Here is a 27,225-nt window from a genome sequence, read left to right on the forward strand (position 1 = left end):
TTAGTATGCTGTCCTACATGATGTTTTCTTAGTATGCTGTCCTACATGATGTCTTGTTAGTATGCTGTCATGCATGTTTTCTTTTTAGTATGTTGTCTTGTTAGTATGGTGTCCTACATGTTGTCTTGTTAGTATGTTGTCCTACATGATGTCTTGTTAGTATTCTGTCCTACATGATGTCTTGTTAGTATGTTGTCCTACATGTTGTCTTGTTAGTATGTTGTCCTACATGTTGTCTTGTTAGTATGCTGTCCTACATGTTGTCTTGTTAGTATGTTGTCTTTTAGTATGCTGTCCTACATTTTGTCTTGTTAGTATGTTGTCCTACATGATGTCTTGTTAGTATGTTGTCCTACATGATGTCTTGTTAGTTTGGTGTCCTATATGTTGTCTTGTTAGTATGCTGTCCTACATGTTGTCTTGTTAGTATGTTGTCTTGATAGTATGGTGTCCTACATGTTGTCTTGTTGGTATGTTGTCCTACATGATGTCTTGTTAGTATGTTGTCCTACATGATGTCTTGTTAGTATGTTGTCTTACATGATGTCTTGTTAGTATTCTGTCCTACATGATGTCTTGTTAGTATTCTGTCCTACATGATGTCTTGTTAGTATCGTGTCTTGTTAGTATGCTGTCCTACATGTTGTCTTGTTAGTATGTTGTCTTGTTAGTATGGTGTCCTACATGTTGTCTTGTTGGTATATTGTCCTATATGATGTCTTGTTAGTATGCTGTCCTACATGTTGTATTGTTAGTATGCTGTCCTACATGTTGTCTTGTTAGTATGTTGTCTTGTTAGTATTGTGTCCTACATGATGTCTTGTTAGTATGTTGTCTTGTTAGTATGCTGTCCTACATTTTGTCTTGTTAGTATGTTGTCAAGTTAGTATGCTGTCCTACATGTTGTCTTGTTAGTATGCTGTCCTACATGATGTTTTCTTAGTATGCTGTCCTACATGATGTCTTGTTAGTATGCTGTCATGCATGTTTTCTTGTTAGTATGTTGTCTTGTTAGTATGGTGTCCTACATGGTGTCATGTTAGTATGTTGTCCTACATGATGTCTTGTTAGTATTCTGTCCTACATGATGTCTTGTTAGTATGTTGTCCTACATGTTGTCTTGTTAGTATGTTGTCCTACATGTTGTCTTGTTAGTATGCTGTCCTACATGTTGTCTTGTTAGTATGTTGTCTTGTTAGTATGCTGTCCTACATTTTGTCTTGTTAGTATGTTGTCAAGTTAGTATGCTGTCCTACATGTTGTCTTGTTAGTATGCTGTCCTACATTATGTTTTCTTAGTATGCTGTTCTACATGATGTCTTGTTAGTATGCTGGCCTACATGTTGTCTTGTTAGTATGTTGTCTTGTTAGTATGGTGTCCTACATGTTGTCTTGTTAGTATGTTGTCCTACATGATGTCTTGTTAGTATTCTGTCCTACATGATGTCTTGTTAGTATGTTGTCCTAAATGATGTCTTGTTAGTATGTTGTCCTACATGATGTCTTGTTAGTATGCTGTCCTACATGTTGTCTTGTTAGTATGCTGTCCTACATGTTGTCTTGTTAGTATGTTGTCTTGACAGTATGGTGTCCTACATGTTGTCTTGTTGGTATGTTGTCCTACATGATGTCTTGTTAGTATGTTGTCCTACATGATGTCTTGTTAGTATGTTGTCTTACATGATGTCTTGTTAGTATTCTGTCCTACATGATGTCTTGTTAGTATTCTGTCCTACATGATGTCTTGTTAGTATGTTGTCTTGTTAGTATGCTGTCCTACATGTTGTCTTGTTAGTATGTTGTCTTGTTAGTATGGTGTCCTACATTTTGTCTTGTTGGTATGTTGTCCTACATGATATCTTGTTAGTATGCTGTCCTACATGTTGTCTTGTTAGTATGCTGTCCTACATGATGTTTTCTTAGTATGCTGTCCTACATGATGTCTTGTTAGTATGCTGTCATGCATGTTGTCTTGTTAGTATGTTGTCCTACATGTTGTCTTGTTAGTATGTTGTCCTGCATGATGTCTTGTTAGTATTCTGTCCTACATGATGTCTTGTTAGTATGTTGTCCTAAATGATGTCTTGTTAGTATGTTGTCCTAAATGATGTCTTGTTAGTATTCTGTCCTACATTATGTCTTGTTAGTATGTTGTCCTACATGATGTCTTGTTAGTATGTTGTCCTACATGATGTCTTGTTAGTATGCTGTCCTACATGTTGTCTTGTTAGTATGCTGTCCTACATGTTGTCTTGTTAGTATGTTGTCTTGATAGTATGGTGTCCTACATGTTGTCTTGTTGGTATGTTGTCCTACATGATGTCTTGTTAGTATGTTGTCCTACATGATGTCTTGTTGGTATGTTGTCAAGTTAGTATGCTGTCCTACATGTTGTCTTGTTAGTATGCTGTCCTACATGATGTTTTCTTAGTATGCTGTCCTACATGATGTCTTGTTAGTATGCTGTCATGCATGTTTTCTTGTTAGTATGTTGTCTTGTTAGTATGGTGTCCTACATGTTGTCTTGTTAGTATGCTGTCCTACATGTTGTCTTGTTAGTATGCTGTCCTACATGTTGTCTTGTTAGTATGCTGTCCTATATGTTGTCTTGTTAGTATGTTGTCTTGATAGTATGGTGTCCTACATGTTGTCTTGTTGGTATGTTGTCCTACAAGTGTCTTGTTAGTATGTTGTCCTACATGATGTCTGGTTAGTATGTTGTCTTAAATGATGTCTTGTTAGTATGCTGTCCTACATGTTGTCTTGTTAGTATGTTGTCTTGTTAGTATGGTGTCCTACATGTTGTCTTGTTAGTATGTTGTCCTACATGATGTCTTGTTAGTATTCTGTCCTACATGATGTCTTGTTAGTATGTTGTCCTAAATGATGTCTTATTAGTATTCTGTCCTACATTATGTATTGTTAGAATGGTGTCCTACATGTTGTCTTGTTAGTATGTTGTCCTACATGAAGTCTTGTTAGTATTCTGTCCTACAAGATGTCTTGATAGTATGTTGTCCTAAATGATGTCTTGTTAGTATTCTGTCCTACATTATGTATTGTTAGTGTGTTGTCCTACATGATGTCTTGTTAGTATGTTGTCCTACATGATGTCTTGTTAGTATGCTGTCCTACATGTTGTCTTGTTAGTATGCTGTCCTACATGTTGTCTTGTTAGTATGTTGTCTTGTTGGTATGTTGTCCTACATGATGTCTTGTTAGTATTTTGTCCTACATGATGTCTTGTTAGTATGTTGTCTTACATGATGTCTTGTTAGTATTCTGTCCTACATGATGTCTTGTTAGTATTCTGTCCTACATGATGTCTTGTTAGTATGGTGTCTTGTTAGTATGCTGTCCTACATGTTGTCTTGTTAGTATGTTGTCTTGTTAGTATGGTGTCCTACATGTTGTCTTGTTGGTATATTGTCCTATATGATGTCTTGTTAGTATGCTGTCCTACATGTTGTATTGTTAGTATGCTGTCCTACATGTTGTCTTGTTAGTATGTTGTCTTGTTAGTATTGTGTCCTACATGATGTCTTGTTAGTATGTTGTCTTGTTAGTATGCTGTCCTACATTTTGTCTTGTTAGTATGTTGTCTTGTTAGTATGGTGTCCTACATGGTGTCTTGTTAGTATGTTGTCCTACATGATGTCTTGTTAGTATTCTGTCCTACATGATGTCTTGTTAGTATGTTGTCCTACATGTTGTCTTGTTAGTATGTTGTCCTACATGTTGTCTTGTTAGTATGCTGTCCTACATGTTGTCTTGTTAGTATGTTGTCTTGTTTGTATTCTGTCCTACATTTTGTCTTGTTAGTATGTTGTCAAGTTAGTATGCTGTCCTACATGTTGTCTTGTTAGTATGCTGTCCTACATTATGTTTTCTTAGTATGCTGTCCTACATGATGTCTTGTTAGTATGCTGTCCTACATGTTGTCTTGTTAGTATGTTGTCTTGTTAGTATGGTGTCCTACATGTTGTCTTGTTAGTATGTTGTCCTACATGATGTCTTGTTAGTATTCTGTCCTACATGATGTCTTGTTAGTATGTTGTCCTAAATGATGTCTTGTTAGTATGTTGTCCTACATGATGTCTTGTTAGTATGCTGTCCTACATGTTGTCTTGTTAGTATGATGTCCTATATGTTGTCTTGTTAGTATGTTGTCTTGTTGGTATGTTGTCCTACATGATGTCTTGTTAGTATGTTGTCCTACATGATGTCTTGTTAGTATGTTGTCCTACATGATGTCTTGTTAGTATGTTGTCTTACATGATGTCTTGTTAGTATTCTGTCCTACATGATGTCTTGTTAGTATTCTGTCCTACATGATGTCTTGTTAGTATGTTGTCTTGTTAGTATGCTGTCCTACATGTTGTCTTGTTAGTATGTTGTCTTGTTAGTATGGTGTCCTACATTTTGTCTTGTTGGTATGTTGTCCTACATGATATCTTGTTAGTATGCTGTCCTACATGTTGTCTTGTTAGTATGCTGTCCTACATGATGTTTTCTTAGTATGCTGTCCTACATGATGTCTTGTTAGTATGCTGTCATGCATGTTGTCTTGTTAGTATGTTGTCCTACATGTTGTCTTGTTAGTATGTTGTCCTGCATGATGTCTTGTTAGTATTCTGTCCTACATGATGTCTTGTTAGTATGTTGTCCTAAATGATGTCTTGTTAGTATTCTGTCCTACATGATGTCTTGTTAGTATGTTGTCCTACATGATGTCTTGTTAGTATGTTGTCCTACATGATGTCTTGTTAGTGTGCTGTCCTACATGTTGTCTTGTTAGTATGCTGTCCTACATGTTGTCTTGTTAGTATGTTGTCTTGATAGTATGGTGTCCTACATGTTGTCTTGTTGGTATGTTGTCCTACATGATGTCTTGTTAGTATGTTGTCCTACATGATGTCTTGTTAGTATGTTGTCTTACATGATGTCTTGTTAGTATGTTGTCAAGTTAGTATGCTGTCCTACATGTTGTCTTGTTAGTATGCTGTCCTACATGATGTTTTCTTAGTATGCTGTCCTACATGATGTCTTGTTAGTATGCTGTCATGCATGTTTTCTTTTTAGTATGTTGTCTTGTTAGTATGGTGTCCTACATGTTGTCTTGTTAGTATGTTGTCCTACATGATGTCTTGTTAGTATTCTGTCCTACATGATGTCTTGTTAGTATGTTGTCCTACATGTTGTCTTGTTAGTATGTTGTCCTACATGTTGTCTTGTTAGTATGCTGTCCTACATGTTGTCTTGTTAGTATGTTGTCTTTTAGTATGCTGTCCTACATTTTGTCTTGTTAGTATGTTGTCCTACATGATGTCTTGTTAGTATGTTGTCCTACATGATGTCTTGTTAGTTTGGTGTCCTATATGTTGTCTTGTTAGTATGCTGTCCTACATGTTGTCTTGTTAGTATGTTGTCTTGATAGTATGGTGTCCTACATGTTGTCTTGTTGGTATGTTGTCCTACATGATGTCTTGTTAGTATGTTGTCCTACATGATGTCTTGTTAGTATGTTGTCTTACATGATGTCTTGTTAGTATTCTGTCCTACATGATGTCTTGTTAGTATTCTGTCCTACATGATGTCTTGTTAGTATCGTGTCTTGTTAGTATGCTGTCCTACATGTTGTCTTGTTAGTATGTTGTCTTGTTAGTATGGTGTCCTACATGTTGTCTTGTTGGTATATTGTCCTATATGATGTCTTGTTAGTATGCTGTCCTACATGTTGTATTGTTAGTATGCTGTCCTACATGTTGTCTTGTTAGTATGTTGTCTTGTTAGTATTGTGTCCTACATGATGTCTTGTTAGTATGTTGTCTTGTTAGTATGCTGTCCTACATTTTGTCTTGTTAGTATGTTGTCAAGTTAGTATGCTGTCCTACATGTTGTCTTGTTAGTATGCTGTCCTACATGATGTTTTCTTAGTATGCTGTCCTACATGATGTCTTGTTAGTATGCTGTCATGCATGTTTTCTTGTTAGTATGTTGTCTTGTTAGTATGGTGTCCTACATGATGTCTTGTTAGTATGTTGTCCTACATGATGTCTTGTTAGTATTCTGTCCTACATGATGTCTTGTTAGTATGTTGTCCTACATGTTGTCTTGTTAGTATGTTGTCCTACATGTTGTCTTGTTAGTATGCTGTCCTACATGTTGTCTTGTTAGTATGTTGTCTTGTTAGTATGCTGTCCTACATGTTGTCTTGTTAGTATGTTGTCTTGTTAGTATGGTGTCCTACATGTTGTCTTGTTAGTATGTTGTCCTACATGATGTCTTGTTATTATTCTGTCCTACATGATATTCTTGTTAGTATGTTGTCCTAAATGATGTCTTGTTAGTATGTTGTCCTACATGATGTCTTGTTAGTATGCTGTCCTACATGTTGTCTTGTTAGTATGCTGTCCTACATGTTGTCTTGTTAGTATGTTGTCTTGTTAGTATGGTGTCCTACATTTTGTCTTGTTGGTATGTTGTCCTACATTATATCTTGTTAGTATGCTGTCCTACATGTTGTCTTGTTAGTATGCTGTCCTACATGATGTTTTCTTAGTATGCTGTCCTACATGATGTCTTGTTAGTATGCTGTCATGCATGTTGTCTTGTTAGTATGTTGTCCTACATGTTGTCTTGTTAGTATGTTGTCCTACATGATGTCTTGTTAGTATTCTGTCCTACATGATGTCTTGTTAGTATGTTGTCCTAAATGATGTCTTGTTAGTATTCTGTCCTACATTTTGTCTTGTTAGTATGTTGTCCTACATGATGTCTTGTTAGTATGTTGTCCTACATGATGTATTGTTAGTATGCTGTCCTACATGATGTCTTGTTAGTATGTTGTCTTACATGTTGTATTGTTAGTATGCTGTCCTACATGTTGTCTTCTTAGTATGTTGTCTTGTTAGTATTGTGTCCTACATGATGTCTTGTTAGTATGTTGTCTTGTTAGTATGCTGTCCTACATTTTGTCTTGTTAGTATGTGGTCAAGTTAGTATGCTGTCCTACATGTTGTCTTGTTAGTATGTTGTCCTACATGATGTTTTCTTAGTATGCTGTCCTACATGATGTCTTGTTAGTATGCTGTCATGCATGTTTTCTTGTTAGTATGTTGTCTTGTTAGTATGGTGTCCTACAAGTTGTCTTTTTAGCATGTTGTTCTACATGATGTCTTGTTAGTATTCTGTCCTACATGATGTCTTGTTAGTATGTTGTCCTACATGTTGTCTTGTTAGTATGTTGTCCTACATGTTGTCTTGTTAGTATGCTGTCCTACATGTTGTCTTGTTAGTATGCTGTCCTACATTTTGTCTTGTTAGTATGTTGTCAAGTTAGTATGCTGTCCTACATGTTGTCTTGTTAGTATGCTGTCCTACATGATGTGTTCTTAGAATGCTGTCCTACATGATGTCTTGTTAGTATGCTGTCCTACATGTTGTCTTGTTAGTATGTTGTCTTGTTAGTATGGTGTCCTACATGTTGTCTTGTTAGTATGTTGTCCTACATGATGTCTTGTTAGTATTCTGTCCTACATGATGTCTTGTTAGTATGTTGTCCTAAATGATGTCTTGTTAGTATGTTGTCCTACATGATGTCTTGTTAGTATGCTGTCCTACATGTTGTCTTGTTAGTATGCTGTCCTACATGTTGTCTTGTTAGTATGTTGTCTTGATAGTATGGTGTCCTACATGTTGTCTTGTTGGTATGTTGTCCTACATTATGTCTTGTTAGTATGTTGTCCTACATGATGTCTTGTTAGTATGTTGTCCTACATGATGTCTTGTTATTATGTTGTCTTACATGATGTCTTGTTAGTATTCTGTCCTACATGATGTCTTGTTAGTATTCTGTACTACATGATGTCTTGTTAGTATGTTGTCTTGTTAGTATGCTGTCCTACATGTTGTCTTGTTAGTATGTTGTCTTGTTAGTATGGTGTCCTACATTTTGTCTTGTTGGTATGTTGTCCTACATGATGTCTTGTTAGTATGCTGTCCTACATGTTGTCTTGTTAGTATGCTGTCCTACATAATGTTTTCTTAGTATGCTGTCATGCATGTTGTCTTGTTAGTATGTTGTCTTGTTAGTATGTTGTCCTACATGTTGTCTTGTTAGTATGTGTCCTACATGATGTCTTGTTAGTATTCTGTCCTGCATGATGTCTTGTTAGTATGTTGTCCTACATGATGTCTTGTTAGTATGTTGTCCTACATGATGTCTTGTTAGTATGCTGTCCTACATGTTGTCTTGTTAGTATGCTGTCCTACATGTTGTCTTGTTAGTATGTTGCCTTGATAGTATGGTGTCCTACATGTTGTCTTGTTGGTATGTTGTCCTACATGATGTCTTGTTAGTATGTTGTCCTACATGATGTCTTGTTAGTATTCTGTCCTACATTATGTCTTGTTAGTATGTTGTCTTACATGATGTCTTGTTAGTATTCTGTCCTACATGATGTCTTGTTAGTATTCTGTCCTACATGATATATTGTTAGTATGTTGTCTTGTTAGTATACTGTCCTACATGTTGTCTTGTTAGTATGTTGTCTTGTTAGTATGGTGTCCTACATGTTGTCTTGTTAGTATGCTGTCCTACATGATGTCTTGTTATTGTGTTGTCTTGTTAGTATGCTGTCCTATATGATGTCTTGTTAGTATGTTGTCCTACATGATGTCTTGTTAGTATGTTGTCCTACATGATGTCTTGTTAGTTTTCTGTCCTGCATGATGTCTTGTTAGTATGTTGTCTTACATGATGTCTTGTTAGTATTCTGTCCTACATGTTGTCTTGTTAGTATGTTGTCTTGTTAGTTTGGTGTCCTACATGTTGTCTTGTTGGTATGTTGTCCTACATGATGTCTTGTTAGTATGTTGTCCTAAATGATGTCTTGTTAGTATTCTGTCCTACATGATGTCTTGTTAGTATGTTGTCTTACATGATGTCTTGTTAGTATTCTGTCCTACATGATGTCTTGTTAGTATGTTGTCTTGTTAGTATGCTTTCCTACATGATGTCTTGTTAGTATTTTGTCCTACATGATGTCTTCTTAGTATGCTGTCCTACATATTGTCTTGTTAGTATGCTCTCCTACACGATGTCTTCTTAGTATGCTGTCCTACATGTTTTCTTGTTAGTAGGCTGTCATGCATGTTGTCTTGTTAGTATGGTGTCCTACATGTTGTCTTGTTAGTATGTTGTCCTACATGATGTCTTGTTAGTTTTCTGTCCTACATGATGTCTTGTTAGTATGTTGTCCTACATGATGTCTTGTTAGTATGTTGTCCTACATGATGTCTTGTTAGTATGTTGTCCTACATGATGTCTTGTTAGTATGCTGTCCTACATGTCTTGTTAGTATGCTGTCCTACATGTTGTCTTGTTAGTATGTTGTCTTGTTAGTATGGTGTCCTACATGTTGTCTTGTTGGTATGTTGTCCTATATGATGTATTGTTAGTATGTTGTCCTACATGATGTCTTGTTAGTATGCTGTCCTACATATTGTCTTGTTAGTATGTTGTCTTGTTAGTATGGTGTCCTACATGTTGTCTTGTTGGTATGTTGTCCTACATGATGTCTTGTTAGTATGTTGTCCTACATGATGTCTTGTTAGTATTCTGTCCTACATGATGTCTTGATAGTGTGTTGTCTTACATGATATCTTGTTAGTAATCTGTCCTACATGATGTCTTGTTAGTATGTTGTCTTGTTAGTATGCTGTCCTACATGTTGTCTTGTTAGTATGTTGTCTTGTTAGTATGGTGTCCTACATTTTGTCTTGTTGGTATGTTGTCCTACATGATGTCTTGTTAGTATGCTGTCCTACATGTTGTCTTGTTAGTATGCTGTCCTACATAATGTTTTCTTAGTATGCTGTCCTACATGATGTCTTGTTAGTATGCTGTCCTACATGTTGTCTTGTTAGTATGTTGTCTTGTTAGTATGTTGTCCTACATGTTGTCTTGTTAGTATGTGTCCTACATGATGTCTTGTTAGTATTCTGTCCTAAATGATGTCTTGTTAGTATGTTGTCCTAAATGATGTCTTGTTAGTATTCTGTCCTACATTATGTCTTGTTAGTATGTTGTCCTACATGATGTCTTGTTAGTATGTTGTCCTACATGATGTCTTGTTAGTATGCTGTCCTACATGTTGTCTTGTTAGTATGCTGTCCTACATGTTGTCTTGTTAGTATGTTGTCTTGATAGTATGGTGTCCTACATGTTGTCTTGTTGGTATGTTGTCCTACATGATGTCTTGTTAGTATGTTGTCCTACATGATGTCTTGTTAGTATTCTGTCCTACATTATGTCTTGTTAGTATGTTGTCTTACATGATGCCTTGTTAGTATTCTGTCCTACATGATGTCTTGTTAGTATTCTGTCCTACATGATGTCTTGTTAGTATGTTGTCTTGTTAGTATGCTGTCCTACATGTTGTCTTGTTAGTATGTTGTCTTGTTAGTATGTTGTCCTACATGATGTCTTGTTAGTATTCTGTCCTGCATGATGTCTTGTTAGTATGTTGTCTTACATGATGTCTTGTTAGTATTCTGTCCTACATGTTGTCTTGTTAGTATGTTGTCTTGTTAGTTTGGTGTCCTACATGTTGTCTTGTTGGTATGTTGTCTTACATGATGTCTTGTTAGTATTCTGTCCTACATGATGTCTTGTTAGTATGTTGTCTTGTTAGTATGCTGTCCTACATGTTGTCTTGTTAGTGTGTTGTCTTGTTAGTATGCTGTCCTACATGATGTCTTGTTAGTATTTTGTCCTACATGATGTCTTCTTAGTATGCTGTCCTACATGTTGTCTTGTTAGTATGCTCTCCTACACGATGTCTTCTTAGTATGCTGTCCTACATGTTTTCTTGTTAGTAGGCTGTCATGCATGTTGTCTTGTTCGTATGTTGTCTTGTTAGTATGGTGTCCTACATGTTGTCTTGTTAGTATGTTGTCCTACATGATGTCTTGTTAGTTTTCTGTCCTACATGATGTCTTGTTAGTATGTTGTCCTACATGATGTCTTGTTAGTATGTTGTCCTACATGATGTCTTGTTAGTATGTTGTCCTACATGATGTCTTGTTAGTATGCTGTCCTACATGTTGTCTTGTTAGTATGCTGTCCTACATGTTGTCTTGTTAGTATGTTGTCTTGTTAGTATGGTGTCATACTTGTTGTCTTGTTGGTATGTTGTCCTATATGATGTATTGTTAGTATGTTGTCCTACATGATGTCTTGTTAGTATTCTGCCCTACATGATGTCTTGTTAGTATGTTGTCTTGTTAGTATGCTGTCCTACATATTGTCTTGTTAGTATGTTGTCTTGTTGGTATGTTGTCCTACATGTTGTCTTGTTGGTATGTTGTCCCACATGTTGTCTTGTTGGTATGTTGTCCTACATTATGTCTTGTTAGTATGTTGTCCTACATGATGTCTTGTTAGTATGTTGTCCTACATGATGTCTTGTTAGTATGCTGTCCTACATGTTGTCTTGTTAGTATGCTGTCCTACATGTTGTCTTGTTAGTATGTTGTCTTGATAGTATGGTGTCCTACATGTTGTCTTGTTGGTATGTTGTCCTACATGATGTCTTGTTAGTATGTTGTCCTACATGATGTCTTGTTAGTATTCTGTCCTACATTATGGCTCGTTAGTATGTTGTCTTACATGATGCCTTGTTAGTATTCTGTCCTACATGATGTCTTGTTAGTATTCTGTCCTACATGATGTCTTGTTAGTATGTTGTCTTGTTAGTATGCTGTCCTACATGTTGTCTTGTTAGTATGTTGTCTTGTTAGTATGGTGTCCTACATGTTGTCTTGTTATTATGCTCTCCTACATGATGTCTTGTTATTGTGTTGTCTTGTTAGTATGCTGTCCTACATGATGTCTTGTTAGTATGTTGTCCTACATGATGTCTTGTTAGTATGTTGTCCTACATGATGTCTTGTTAGTATTCTGTCCTGCATGATGTCTTGTTAGTATGTTGTCTTACATGATGTCTTGTTAGTATTCTGTCCTACATGTTGTCTTGTTAGTATGTTGTCTTGTTAGTTTGGTGTCCTACATGTTGTCTTGTTGGTATGTTGTCTTACATGATGTCTTGTTAGTATTCTGTCCTACATGATATCTTGTTAGTATGTTGTCTTGTTAGTATGCTGTCCTACATGTTGTCTTGTTAGTGTGTTGTCTTGTTAGTATGCTGTCCTACATGATGTCTTGTTAGTATTTTGTCCTACATGATGTCTTCTTAGTATGCTGTCCTACATGTTGTCTTGTTAGTATGCTCTCCTACACGATGTCTTCTTAGTATGCTGTCCTACATGTTTTCTTGTTAGTATGCTCTCCTACACGATGTCTTCTTAGTATGCTGTCCTACATGTTTTCTTGTTAGTAGGCTGTCATGCATGTTGTCTTGTTAGTATGTTGTCTTGTTAGTATGGTGTCCTACATGTTGTCTTGTTAGTATGTTGTCCTACATGATGTCTTGTTAGTTTTCTGTCCTACATGATGTCTTGTTAGTATGTTGTCCTACATGATGTATTGTTAGTATGTTGTCCTACATGATGTCTTGTTAGTATGTTGTCCTACATGATGTCTTGTTAGTATGCTGTCCTACATGTTGTCTTGTTAGTATGCTGTCCTACATGTTGTCTTGTTAGTATGTTGTCTTGTTAGTATGGTGTCCTACTTGTTGTCTTGTTGGTATGTTGTCCTATATGATGTATTGTTAGTATGTTGTCCTACATGATGTCTTGTTAGTATTCTGCCCTACATGATGTCTTGTTAGTATGTTGTCTTGTTAGTATGCTGTCCTACATATTGTCTTGTTAGTATGTTGTCTTGTTGGTATGTTGTCCTACATGTTGTCTTGTTGGTATGTTGTCCTACATGATGTCTTGTTAGTATGTTGTCCTACATGATGTCTTCTTAGTATGCTGTCCTACATGTTGTCTTGTTAGTATGCTCTCCTACACGATGTCTTCTTAGTATGCTGTCCTACATGTTTTCTTGTTAGTAGGCTGTCATGCATGTTGTCTTGTTAGTATGTTGTCTTGTTAGTATGGTGTCCTACATGTTGTCTTGTTAGTATGTTGTCCTACATGATGTCTTGTTAGTTTTCTGTCCTACATGATGTCTTGTTAGTATGTTGTCCTACATGATGTCTTGTTAGTATGTTGTCCTACATGATGTCTTGTTAGTATGTTGTCCTACATGATGTCTTGTTAGTATGCTGTCCTACATGTTGTCTTGTTAGTATGCTGTCCTACATGTTGTCTTGTTAGTATGTTGTCTTGTTAGTATGGTGTCCTACTTGTTGTCTTGTTGGTATGTTGTCCTATATGATGTATTGTTAGTATGTTGTCCTACATGATGTCTTGTTAGTATTCTGCCCTACATGATGTCTTGTTAGTATGTTGTCTTGTTAGTATGCTGTCCTACATATTGTCTTGTTAGTATGTTGTCTTGTTAGTATGGTGTCCTACATGTTGTCTTGTTGGTATGTTGTCCTACATGATGTCTTGTTAGTATGTTGTCCTACATGATGTCTTGTTAGTATTCTGTCCTACATGATGTCTTGTTAGTGTGTTGTCTTACATGATGTCTTATTAGTATTCTGTCCTACATGATGTCTTGTTAGTATGTTGTCTTGTTAGTATGCTGTCCTACATGATGTCTTGTTATTGTGTTGTCTTGTTAGTATGCTGTCCTACATGATGTCTTGTTAGTATGTTGTCCTACATGATGTCTTGTTAGTATGTTGTCCTACATGATGTCTTGTTGCTATTTTGTCCTATATGATGTCTTGTTTGTATTCTGTCCTACATGATGTCTCGTTAGTATGCTGTCCTACATGTTGTCTTGTTAGTATGCTGTTCTACATGTTGTCTTGTTAGTATGTTGTCTTGATAGTATGGTGTCCTACATGTTGTCTTGTTAGTATGTTGTCTTGTTAGTATGCTGTCCTACATATTGTCTTGTTAGTATGTTGTCTTGTTAGTATGGTGTCCTACATGTTGTCTTGTTGGTATGTTGTCCTACATGATGTCTTGTTAGTATGTTGTCCTACATGATGTCTTGTTAGTATTCTGTCCTACATGATGTCTTGTTAGTGTGTTGTCTTACATGATGTCTTGTTAGTATTCTGTCCTACATGATGTCTTGTTAGTATGTTGTCTTGTTAGTATGCTGTCCTACATGATGTCTTGTTAGTGTGTTGTCTTGTTAGTATGCTGTCCTACATGATGTCTTGTTAGTATGTTGTCCTACATGATGTCTTGTTAGTATGTTGTCTTGTTAGTATGCTGTCCTACATGATGTCTTGTTAGTGTGTTGTCTTGTTAGTATGCTGTCCTACATGATGTCTTGTTAGTATGCTGTCCTACATGATGTCTTGTTAGTGTGTTGTCTTGTTAGTATGCTGTCCTACATGATGTCTTGTTAGTATGCTGTCCTACATGATGTCTTGTTAGTGTGTTGTCTTGTTAGTATGCTGTCCTACATGATGTCTTGTTAGTATGTTGTCCTACATGATGTCTTGTTAGTATGTTGTCCTACATGATGTCTTGTTAGTATTTTGTCCTATATGATGTCTTGTTTGTATTCTGTCCTACATGATGTATTGTTAGTACATTGTCCTACATGATGTCTTGTTAGTATTCTTTCCTACATGATGTCTCGTTAGTATGATTTCCTACATCTATGATAGAATCTAATGGAGCATCTGAATAAATAAATATTGATGTACATCTATTGAGGAACTTTTTCTCAACTCAAAGTTAACATTTGACTTTGACAAACACGATAATATTGGCTTTGACAAACAGAAAGACAGACTATCAGCCAACCCGACAAGACAGAAAGAGAGTCAGAAACACCCACCTGAGGGCAGGCTGATGCGGTTGCCGTCGTTTAGGTTGAGGCGGCTGTGTTTGAACTTGCCCTTCCTCCTCTTGACGTTGGGCTTTTCGTTGTTGAGCTGGAAGATGAGGATGATGAGTTCCCTCTCCAGCACGTTGATCTCCCGCTCTGCCAGCTGCTGCTCTCTCCTCTTTAGCAGCTCCTCGTGGGACTTCTGCTGCAGTGCCGCACGCGTCAGCTCCTCCTCACGCCAACGCAGCTCCTACAGGAAGGCAGGAACACATGGAGGGTCAGCCGAATAGATGGACAACTCAGTTTGATAAGGGCCGCGTTCCTCTGCCCAGGCATTTCTGACGCATGCCAGACCTGGATAGGTATTTTACTTATCAGCTAACTACATCATATGTTATAGCGGAGATAGACAGGGGTGCCCACCCCTGCTATACAATAGTAGGGGAAACACTACCATAATGATCCACACACAGGTTCTAGGCAGTGCATTATTTCCTTAGCCCTTCTGTCTGTAATTTCTACTCAAAATAACTTGCATACCTTCCTTGTTCACGTATTTTTATCAAGATTTTTTCTTAGCATTTACAACGAGTTCAACGTTTTCTCCAAACACAGCAGTGATCAGCACCCTTCCCCAAACCTTTACAATCAGTGAACTTACTCTGGGTGGTAGAAAAACAAAGCATTAGCTTTAGGCTAGAGTGGCCTGTGACCCCCAGTCACTCAGTCCACAGAGCTGTCCCAGGCCCTCTGTCTGCAGTAACTGCAAGGCAGGCCCACTGTGGTACTACGGCGCCCTGGAACAGAGCCCTGACTGAAGGAGAGCTCCTTTAAGAGAGGCTGGCCAACACTCACAGGTTGTAAATCTCAACTGGCTTTATGGAGCTTTGCAGAAACTTTGTGGTGCTTGGGGAGAGGATGACTAAGCCAAAGATCACAAGCTAAAGGGGGCCCTCAGTTGCTGAGGTACATCCACAGCGATGTACAGGGGCCTTTGACTGCCTGGGTAAGAGCATGATCATCAACTAGGTTGCGAATGAGTAGGGTTAACAAAATCAGTTGATCTATTACGCAGGACAGCATTTGGATTTTGTTTTGGTTCCTCTCAGAAAATGGAATAATCCTTCATGAATGACTTCTGCAAAGCAGCTTTACAAACCCACTGGAGTAAAAATTAGATTTATGTTGTGTAACAACAATGTTGCAACTTGTGAGGTAGAAAAACGCTACAATCATTTCATTGTTAAAAAGAAAAGAAAATCAAAAGCCCTATATAGTGCTAATATCTGGACTCAAACCTTCACTTTGTAGTTATAGAAGAAAGAAGCTGAACCTACAGGCCTGGGTTTAGACTGACCGCCCCTCAGAAATATAGATGGATAAGTGTTTTAGATCATATGAAACCTTTAACAATGGAATGTAGAAACACACACTCAGTAGGAAAAGTGTGTGACTGTCTGTGCTTCCGTTACAACGTTATCCTTTTAGAGGTAATTAAATGAACCAGTGTCATATGGGGAGACAACATGAAGAATTGACATGCTAGACAATCCCTGGGAGAGATTTAGTATATTGCACCATTTGCCAATTTTGCTGCTTAACGATTCAGCTGAATTTGCAGGAAAGTGCATTCTCGATACAGCAATTACAAATCCCATTTGATTTAACGAGGAGGGACTAAGGAAAGCAGCTTATCACATTACCAAGGGGAAATACCATCAACACTAATAGCTTGTTTTGTTAAAGATACGATTAGCTCGCCTACAGAAAGTAACCAATTAAAATCTAAGCCGATCAAAGCACTCCCTTAACTACAGGTTTATTGCACCGCTGCCTTCCACGTGCTTCTAATCTTGTACTTTACACGGTGGGAAGGTCTTGTTCCCACATTGGAGGTTTACCTATACAACTTATCTACTTTATGAGACCACAAAGGATGAGTCTAAGTTATGAACAGGACAAATGTACTTAGGGAAAATTCTAAATACATTGCACAATTTCTCTCAATGTGTCCTGAGTACTGGAAATGCCATGTGAATGGTGAGAGGCACTGTTTGGGAATACATCCCCCCTACACTGATCAACTGAACAAAGACATACAGGGAGAGAGGTGACATTTGCAGCAACAGGATTTGAACGTTTAGTCCATAATGTTGTTTGATCAGCGGTAAGGCTATTAGCTGGACGAAAGTAGGCTACATGAAAAGTGGGTTTTCAGTGAATTTATGTAAATCCCAAAGCTCATCTGCATTTCCTGCGGTGCAGGAACATTTCCAGCAACAAAATAGTGATCAAATTAAGATCCTACATCTGTACCTTCTCTTTTGTCCTGAGCTCGTCAAACATCTCCTGGATCTCCACCCTCCAGTTCTCCTGCATGGAGTGGAAGGTGTCCTGGGGCATGGTGGCCATCACTGCCTCTTCGATGGCTGTCAGCTGCTCTAGGATGGAGGCAAACGACGGCCGGATGTGGGGGTCCTGCTCCCAGCACTCTGGAACTTTGACAAGTAAATTAACACCATTATCTAGTTGTGGGACATTGACACACACACACACACACACACATTCTGGAACAACAATATATCATCCAATGAATGTAGCTACTTCAGGCAACATGAATTGTTCTTGAAAAGTGGGTTGAGGAATGGCAACAGCAGATGGATGGTCTGACTTGGTGACTGCACCTTCCATGAGCTTGGCGAAGGGTTCTGGGCAGGTGGATGGAACAGGGAGGGTTAACTTGTTGACAGCCACACCATAGGCCACAGCCAGCCCATCAATCCCACAGTAAGGCACCTCTCCTGTCAGCAGCTCCCATAACAGTGAGCACAATGTCTTAATACCACTGTGTTATTATAACACTATTATTGTGATGGGGGAACATCTATAGTTACATAGAGATATTATTTTGACGAAATATTGGATCATTTTGACAATATCACAATATTATTTTTGTACTAGTTGGCTGTACCTGAACTAAAACTCCAGTATTTTTCCTTTATAGCTTGTTCTCCATCTTCGTTTTCATCACTTTTATTTCCATGAATGATCAAAACTCATTTTCTCATGGCTCTCTCATCTCTCTGCAGCAATCATATAGTGAGCAATATGTTTGCAACATCAAATTACAATAAAATCACAGTATCGAATCGCAATACATATAGAATTGTGAGAATCACGATACATATCGTATCGGCACCTAAGTATGGTGATAGTGCAGTATGGGGAGGTCCCTGGAAATTCTCAATATTATAACACATCATAACTCTCCAATTAACATTGCCTAAACCTTTGTTGTGCCTAGGGCTGCCATTTAGAAGACCTTGGTCTTGAATAATGGAGCTGTTGAATGCTAAATAATGGCAGTAAAATGATGTTTACCAGTACAGTGCAAACAATGATCCCGTTTAGATTAAGCACCAAGCCTACAGTCATCATTTATCATGTAATGAATGTAAGCTCTGGATGCAGCAGATTGTAGTTACCAGTGGAGGGTGTTTAGGGGTACTGTAGCCTATACAGCACATCTTATTAACACATAATGCACAGAAAGTGGTGATCTGATAAAAACTATTTTGGTTTTAACAAAATAACAATGAAAGCACTTATTATCAGAAATAGGTCAGGACAAATGTTTCTAAATGTCTGAAAATAAAAGGAGTATCATGGTGCCACCTTTCAAATCCTCCTCTCCTAAAAGCCTATTGATTCCAGTCTGACACGGGGCCTGTTTGGAACAGGGAGTGGAGGGAGGACAATTCATGGTGACAGAATTACGCTGAATTTCACTGTATAATGTATGCCAAACAAAAACCATTGATTTCAAAGTTTAACAAACCATACAACTCTATGCACAATGAATACTTTGAACAATTTACACAGTAAAACAAAAAAAGCATTTATTGGAATTGTCATGGGCCTCTCACTCCACCGGGTTACCACCTTAATTTTCTTCCACTCTGCTCACCACTCTCTCTACTCAGCCTAACTAGCTCCACCTGTCCCTGCTCTGCTCTGCTCTAATTACTCTGCCAGCTGCGCTGCATTACCCACTACCTCTCCCAGTATTTAAGGCCCTGTCTTTCAGCTCTCCGGTGTCAGATCGTCTGCAAAGCTCACACCCGGAACCTGTTTGCTCGCGCTTCTGGCTCACCCTGGTTTTGTGACCCCGGACCTGCCTGTTTTTTGGATACTCTTCTGCCTCAGGAGATCCAGACCTGCTTCTGCCATTACGACTCCTGACTACTCTTCAATCCCGGTAACTCTGACCAGCCTTCTGCCTTGCTACTACGTATTTTGGATTTCCCTTGAACTGTACTGCTGCCTGGTTTCATTCCGCCCTGTTGTGTCTGTGTCTCCCCCCCCCAGGACTTCTGGACCACCCACCACCGGCTTCATAGGACGCATCGCTGCCACTGGGGGGGGCACAGACCCAGCGCATTGGACGGGATCCCTGTTACCCCTGGAGCCTTCATTCACTCCCTACTTCCCTTTTCCCTTAAGTTTAATAAACTTTCTGGTGTGACGCAATTGTGGTCCTCTGGTCGTCTGTCTGAACCGTGACAGTACGATCTGACCATTATGGACTCAGCGCACACTTTCCCCGACATGGAAACCGATGAGCATGAGCAGCAGTTCCAGCAGCAGCAACAACAACTCGCCATGATCATTCAACTCCTCACCAACCTTACCCCAGCCAGTCTGCCCACCAGCCCAGCCCCCGAGTTACCTGCCCCGGTCATTGCAGCCGCTGCTCCGGAACCCAAGATTGGAAACCCCGAGCGGTTCAACGGTGATTCAACCCAGGTCCGGCCATTCCTGACTAGCTGCCGACTTCAGTTCTCCTTGCAGCCAAGGACCTTCGCCACGGAGGGGGCTAAAGTTGGGTATGCCATCACTCACCTGACGGGCCGAGCTCGACTCTGGGGAACAGCAGAGTTCGAACGTCAAACCCCCGCATGTGCAACCTTCGACCTGTTTGCTGAGGAGATGCTGAAGGTGTTTGACCTGGATTCACCCACCGCAGAGGCGTCTCGTGAACTGTTCAGTATTCGACAAGGCAGACGTACAGTCGCCGACCATTCCATCGACTTCCGAACCCTGGCTAGACGAAGTTCTTGGAACACACCATCGTTGGTGGACGCGTTCTTCCATAGTTTGGCTGACTATATCAAGGACGAGCTGGTCTCCCATGAACTGCCTTCCACTCTTGATGAAGCCATCGCACTGACTGTCAGGATCGACAGAAGGATACAGACCCGTCGTCGTGAGAGGGGGCGCCAAGGTCCACCTACTACCGGCATTCGGAGAGATCCGACTGGGCTCCTGTCATCTACTGCCACTCACCCAGGTCAGCTTGATCAGTCTGAGCCTATGGAGATTGGGCGAGCCTCCCTCACTCCTGCAGAGCGCCAGCGCCGCTTCACCTCAAACCTCTGCCTCTATTGTGGAGGTGATGGACATCGTGTGGTAACCTGCCCTTTAAAGGGCCGAAGCTCACCGGGCATAGGGGGAGTCCGGTTGAGTTCAATGACCATCCAGTCCTCCGACCGCAAACCCCTGCTGCAAGTTCACCTCCGCCTCTCTGACTCAACTCACACCCTGGCTGCTCTGGTGGATTCTGGCGCCGAAGCCAACATAATGGACATCAAGCTGGCACGCCAACTGGGACTGGAGAGCCTCCGTTTGACACCTCCTATTCCTGCCCGGGCACTGGACGGACACTTACTCGGATCGGTCACTCATGTCACGGCCCCGGTCTCGATGGGTCTGTCCGGAAACCATCAAGAAACTATCCAGTTTCACCTGCTCCCCTCTCCAGGCCAACCCCTCATCCTGGGTTACCCATGGCTCCGCCGGCACAACCCTCAGCTCGACTGGGTGACCGGGGTGATCAGGGAGTGGGGAGAGGACTGCCACCGAACCTGCCTGCTTGCTGCCGCACTACCCCCTCGGCCAGTACCTACTAACTCCGCTCCTGACCTCTCCAATGTCCCAGAATGCTACCATGGTCTCAGAGAGGTGTTTAACAAAGCAAGAGCCACATCTCTGCCCCCTCACCGACCGTACGACTGTGCCATCGACCTCCTCCCTGGAACAGCTCCTCCAAAGGGTCGTCTTTATTCGTTGTCTGCTCCTGAAAGAAGGTCCATGGAGGACTACATCAATGGCTCTCTGTCCGCAGGATTAATCCGTTCATCTTCATCTCCTGCTGGTGCTGGCTTCTTCTTTGTGGGGAAGAAGGACGGATCTCTTCGCCCCTGCATCGACTACAGGGGACTCAACGACATCACAGTGAAAAACCGTTACCCTCTGCCTCTGCTCACCTCTGCTTTTGAGTTGCTCCAGGGAGCCACTGTTTTTACCAAGTTGGATCTCAGAAACGCTTACCACCTAGTGCGGATCCGGGAGGGAGATGAATGGAAAACCGCATTCAATACACCAACAGGCCACTACGAGTATCTGGTTATGCCTTTTGGCCTCACCAATGCTCCTGCTGTGTTCCAGGCTCTAGTGAATGATGTACTGCGGGACATGTTAAACAAGTTTGTCTTCGTTTACCTGGATGACATCTTAATCTACTCCAGAAACCTGTCGGAACACACCCGCCATGTCCAGCAAGTCCTTCATCGTCTTCTGGAGAATTCCCTCTACGCCAAGGCAGAGAAATGTGAGTTTCACGTCAAGACAGTGGCCTTCCTGGGGTACATAGTGGCAGAGGGAAGTATCCAAATGGATCCTGCCAAAGTATCAGCAGTCACTTCATGGCCAGTTCCGGAGAACAGAAAGAAGCTGCAACAGTTTCTGGGGTTTGCTAACTTCTATAGGAAGTTTATCCGGAACTACAGTACCGTTGCTGCCCCTCTCACTGCTCTAACCAGCACCAAGCAACCCTTCACCTGGACCCCAGCAGCCGACAAAGCCTTCAGTACCCTCAAGGTGAGGTTCACCTCCGCTCCCATCCTCCAGATGCCTGATGTGGACCGGCAATTCATTGTGGAGGTGGACGCCTCGGATGTGGGAGTTGGTGCTGTGATTTCTCAGTGGGCTGCGGAGGATAGGAAGCTCCATCCCTGTGCCTTTTTCTCACGTCGGTTGTCCCCCTCTGAGTGCAATTACGACATAGGGAACCGTGAGCTGCTGGCTGTGAAGCTTGCCTTGGAGGAGTGGCGTCACTGGCTGGAGGGGTCCACCATTCCATTTCTCGTTTGGACCGATCATAAGAACTTGGAGTACATCCGCACGGCCAAACGGTTGAACTCCAGGCAGTCCCGCTGGGCCCTGTTCTTCACCAGGTTTAATTTCACTCTGTCATACCGGCCTGGATCACGCAACACCAAGCCAGACGCCCTCTCCCGTCAATTCCAGAAGGATGACACCCCCTCCAAGGACTCTGTGTCGATTCTGCCAAGTCCCTGCATCGTTGCAGCTCTGACCTGGGCTGTTGAGGAACAGGTGCTGGAGGCTCTCCGTAACCAGCCAGGTCCCAGCACTTGCCCAGCTGACCGCCTTTTTGTCCCCGAAGACCTGAGGTCCCAGGTCGTTCAGTGGGGACATGACTCCCGCCTAGCTTGTCACCCTGGCTCCACCCGCACTTACAACCTGCTCGCCCAGAGGTTCTGGTGGCCCTCTCTGAGGAAGGATGTACGGGAATTCGTCCAAGCCTGCCCCATCTGCAACCAACACAAGTCGTCCTGCCAGCCCCCAGCCGGATTGCTGCAGCCCCTGCCTGTGCCCAGACGTCCCTGGTCTCACATCGCCCTTGACTTTGTCACGGGGCTGCCCCCTTCAAGTGGCATGACCGTCATTCTCACCATCGTTGACCGTTTCAGCAAGATGGCACACTTCATTCCCCTCCCCAAGCTCCCAACCGCCAAGGAGACCGCCCAGGTGGTCCTGGAACACGTCTTCCGGATCCACGGGCTGCCAAAGGATGTAGTTTCTGACCGTGGTCCACAATTCTCCTCCGCTTTTTGGAAGGAGTTCTGTCACCTGCTGGGAGCCACAATCAGTCTGACTTCCGGATTCCATCCCCAATCCAATGGGCAGTCAGAGCGGGCTAATCAGGAGCTCGAGAAGGCACTGCGATGCATGACTTCACGCAACCCCCACTCCTGGTCGCAGCAATTGACATGGGTGGAGTACGCACACAATTCTCTGACCTGCTCTGCCATCGGTATGTCCCCTTTCCAATGTGTTTATGGATACCAGCCTCCTCTATTTGCCAGCCAGGAAGAGGAGGTTACTTGCCCATCTGCACTTGCTTTTGCCCGTCGATGTCGCCGCACCTGGTCACAAGCCCGAGCCACACTCCTCAGATCCGTTGCCAGCTACACTACCGGGGCCAACCGTCGGAGAATTCCTGCTCCCACCTACCATGTTGGTCAAAGGGTGTGGTTGTCATCGAAGAACCTGCCACTCAGGGTGGAGTCGCAGAAGCTGGCACCTCGGTTCATTGGCCCATTCCCTATCATAAGAGTGATTAGCCCAACTGCTGTCCGGCTCCAACTGCCTAATTCCCTGAGGGTGCACCCCACTTTCCATGTGTCTAAGATTAAGCCCATCCATGAGAGTCCGCTGGTCCCTGCTGCGCCTGGTCCTCCTCCTCCACGGCTCGTCGATGGTGGTCTGGTTTACACCGTCCGCCGCCTGCTTCGGTCCAGACGGAGGGGTAGGGGTCTCCAGTACCTCATTGACTGGGAGGGCTATGGACCTGAGGAAAGGACCTGGGTGCCAGCTAGTCGGATTGTGGATAGGACTCTCATCACCGCTTTCCACCAACGGCATCCTGATCAACCTGCAATCCGTAGGGGCCGCCCCAGAGGGGTCCCTAACCGTCCGGCCCGCTCGGCTTCCTGTCCTGTGCCTGATCCTGTCTCGGGACCTGTCCCATCTCCCGACCACGGCCCTCCGGCTTCCTCCGAGGATGAGGACGTTCACTCGGACCGTTCGGAGGAGTTCTAGCCCTCCTCCGGCTCCCCTCCTCCCGCCCGGCGTGGTGTTGCTCTTGGGACTTCTGGGGCCGTCCCTTGGGGGGGGGGTTCTGTCATGGGCCTCTCACTCCACCGGGTTACCACCTTAATTTTCTTCCACTCTGCTCACCACTCTCTCTACTCAGCCTAACTAGCTCCACCTGTCCCTGCTCTGCTCTGCTCTAATTACTCTGCCAGCTGCGCTGCATTACCCACTACCTCTCCCAGTATTTAAGGCCCTGTCTTTCAGCTCTCCGGTGTCAGATCGTCTGCAAAGCTCACACCCGGAACCTGTTTGCTCGCGCTTCTGGCTCACCCTGGTTTTGTGACCCCGGACCTGCCTGTTTTTTGGATACTCTTCTGCCTCAGGAGATCCAGACCTGCTTCTGCCATTACGACTCCTGACTACTCTTCAATCCCGGTAACTCTGACCAGCCTTCTGCCTTGCTACTACGTATTTTGGATTTCCCTTGAACTGTACTGCTGCCTGGTTTCATTCCGCCCTGTTGTGTCTGTGTCTCCCCCCCCCAGGACTTCTGGACCACCCACCACCGGCTTCATAGGACGCATCGCTGCCACTGGGGGGGGCACAGACCCAGCGCATTGGACGGGATCCCTGTTACCCCTGGAGCCTTCATTCACTCCCTACTTCCCTTTTCCCTTAAGTTTAATAAACTTTCTGGTGTGACGCAATTGTGGTCCTCTGGTCGTCTGTCTGAACCGTGACAGGAATAAATGTGCAGATGCAAAGTTTGGTAACAGAATCACAGTAAAATCTCCCTCAGTTGTATTCTGTAACCAAACTTTGTATCTGCACAGTTTTCCTGTAAATGTATTTTTGTAAAGTTTTCATTGGAAATTGTTAAAAGTAGAATTATATGGTTTATTAAACTTTGAAATCAATGGTTTTTGTTTGGCATACACTTTAAAGTGAATAATCTGAGTCTCAGCGTAATTCCGTTACATGGAATTGCCCAGGAGCGTGCTGTTAGTTTTACCTCCAGACATCGCTGCCTTTGGACTTGATGACTTCGGGGGCCATCCATGAGTACGTGACAGCAGAACTCATCTTGGTGGTGCTGTGCCATTCTCTGGCCAAAGTCTGTGATCTTCAAGGTCCTTCCAATGTCATCGTTCTCTATTCTTTCAAGTAATAAAACTAGAAGGACAGAGGAGAGGGTTGTTTAGTTATTTGGTGAACCACAATGGGATATCTTCAAGGTATAAAACAAAATAAAAATGCATATATTTCATTATGATCAATGGGGAAGATGACAGCATTACAACAGATCTGTCCCCAGGTCTTAAACATGCTGTATACCTACAGTGCCTTCAGAAAGTATTCACACCCCTTGACTTGTTCCACATGTTGTTGTTTTACAGCCTGAATTTAAAATGGATTAAATTGAGATTTTGTGTCACTGGCCTACACACAACACCCCATAATGTCAAAGTGGACTTATGTTTTTAGACATTTTTACAAATTTATAAAAAATGAACATCTGAAATGGCTTGAGTCAATAAGTATTAATACAATGCATTCGGAAAGTATTCAGACCCCTTGACTTTTTCCACATTTTGTTACGTTACAGCCTTATTCTAAAATGTATTCAATTATTTTTCTCCCTCATCAACCTAAACATAATACCCCATAATGACAAAGCAAAAACAGGTTTTTAGAAATGTTTGCACATTTATAATAATAAAAAACAAAAAACAAAATATCACATTTACATGAGCATTCAGACCCTTTACTCAGTACTTTGTTGAAGCACCTTTGGCAGCGAATACAGCCTTGAGTCTTCTTGGGTATGACGCTAAAAGCTTGGTACACCTGTATTTGGGGAGTTTCTCCCATTGTTCTCTGCAGATCCTCTCAAGCTTTGTCAGGATGGATGGCGAGCGTCGCTGCACAGCTATTTTCAGGTCTCTCCAGAGATGTTCGATCAGGTTCAAGTCCGGCCTCTGGCTTGCCACTCAAGGACATTGAGATTTATCCTGAAGTCACTCCTGCTCTGCCTTGGCTCTGTGCTTAGGGTCATTGTCCTTTTGGAAGGTGAACCTTCGCCCCATTCTGAGGCCCTGAGCGCTCTGGAGCAGCTTTTCATCAAGGATCTCTCTGTAGTTTGCTCTGTTCATCTTTCCCTCCATCCTGACTAGTCCCCAGTCCCTGCCACTGAAAAACATCCCGATGCTGCTACCACCATGATTCACCGTAGGGATGGTGCCAGGTTTCCTCCAGACGTGACGCTTGGCATTCAGGCCAAAGAGTTCAATCTTGGTTTTATCAGAGCAGAGAATCTTGTTTCTCATGGTCTGAGAGTCCTTTAGGTGCCTTTTGGCAAACTCCAAGCGGGCTGTCATGTGCCTTTTACTGAGGAGTGGCTTCCGTCTGGCCACTCTACCACAAAGGCCTGATTTTTTGGTACCCTTCCCCAGATCTGTGCCTCGACACAATCCTGTCTCGGAGCTCTACGGACAATTCCTTCGACCTCATGGCTTGGATTTTGCTCTGACATGCACTGTCAACTGTGGGACCTTATATAGACAGGTGTGTGCTCTTCCAAATCATGTCCAATCAATTGAATTTACCACAGGTGGACTCCAATCAAGTTGTAGAAACATCTCAAGGATGATCAATGGAAACAGGATGCACCTGAGCTCAGTTTTGAGTCTCATAGCAAAGGGTCTGAATACTTATGTAAATAAAGTCTCTGTTTTTTGTTTTTTATATATTTGCAAACAATTCTAAAAATCTGTCTGTCATTATGGGGTATTGTGTATAGACTGATAAGGGGGAAAAAACAATGTAATCCATTTTAGAATAAGGCTGTAATGTAACAAAATGTGGAAAAAGTCAAGGGGTCTGAATACTTTATGCACTGTATATACACACACTATATATACAAAAGTATGTGGACACCCCTCCCTTCAAATTAGTGGATTCGGCTATTTCAGCGACACCCATTGCTGACAGGTGTATAAAATCGAGCACACCGCCATGCAATCTCCATAGACAAACATTGGCCTTACTGAAGGATGCCACCTTTCCAACAAGTCAGTTCATCAAATTTCTGCCCTGCTAGCGCTTCCCCGGTCAACTGTAAGTGCTGTTTTTGTGAAGTGGAAATGTCTAGGACAGGGGTGTCAAACGTCCGGCCCGCGGGCTGGATCAGGCCCGCAAACGGGTTTAATCCGGCCCGCAAGATGATTTTGTAAAGTATAAAAATGCGCTGCAATTTTTCAATAAAATAAACTGCTGTTCCAAATGCGTCCAATGGATGGCGCAATAGCAATTGTGTTAAGCAAGCAAACTGTTTATACCGGGGCAGAGCAAGTAGGTCAAGTCTGTGTTTACTCACAGCCGAGACA

The 27,225-nt window shown here is 41.9% G+C and overlaps 1 pseudogene across 1 annotated transcript in view; it reads right to left on the reverse strand.

The window, feature by feature from the left end:
• Window positions 1-27,225, reverse strand: part of LOC311120327 (mitogen-activated protein kinase kinase kinase 21-like) — a 90,993-nt pseudogene that overhangs the window by 46,988 nt on the left and 16,780 nt on the right. Inside the window, exons 2-5 of the transcript in view lie at window positions 24,852-25,012; window positions 17,566-17,726; window positions 17,198-17,373; window positions 14,891-15,131 (exon numbers count right to left, since the gene is read on the reverse strand). The product of the transcript in view is annotated as a mitogen-activated protein kinase kinase kinase 21-like (transcript). The remainder of the gene's footprint in view (window positions 1-14,890; window positions 15,132-17,197; window positions 17,374-17,565; window positions 17,727-24,851; window positions 25,013-27,225) is intronic.

This window comes from Coregonus lavaretus, assembly GCF_964263955.1.
Source record: "Coregonus lavaretus genome assembly, chromosome: 1".
In the NCBI taxonomy this organism is placed as follows: domain Eukaryota; kingdom Metazoa; phylum Chordata; class Actinopteri; order Salmoniformes; family Salmonidae; genus Coregonus; species Coregonus lavaretus.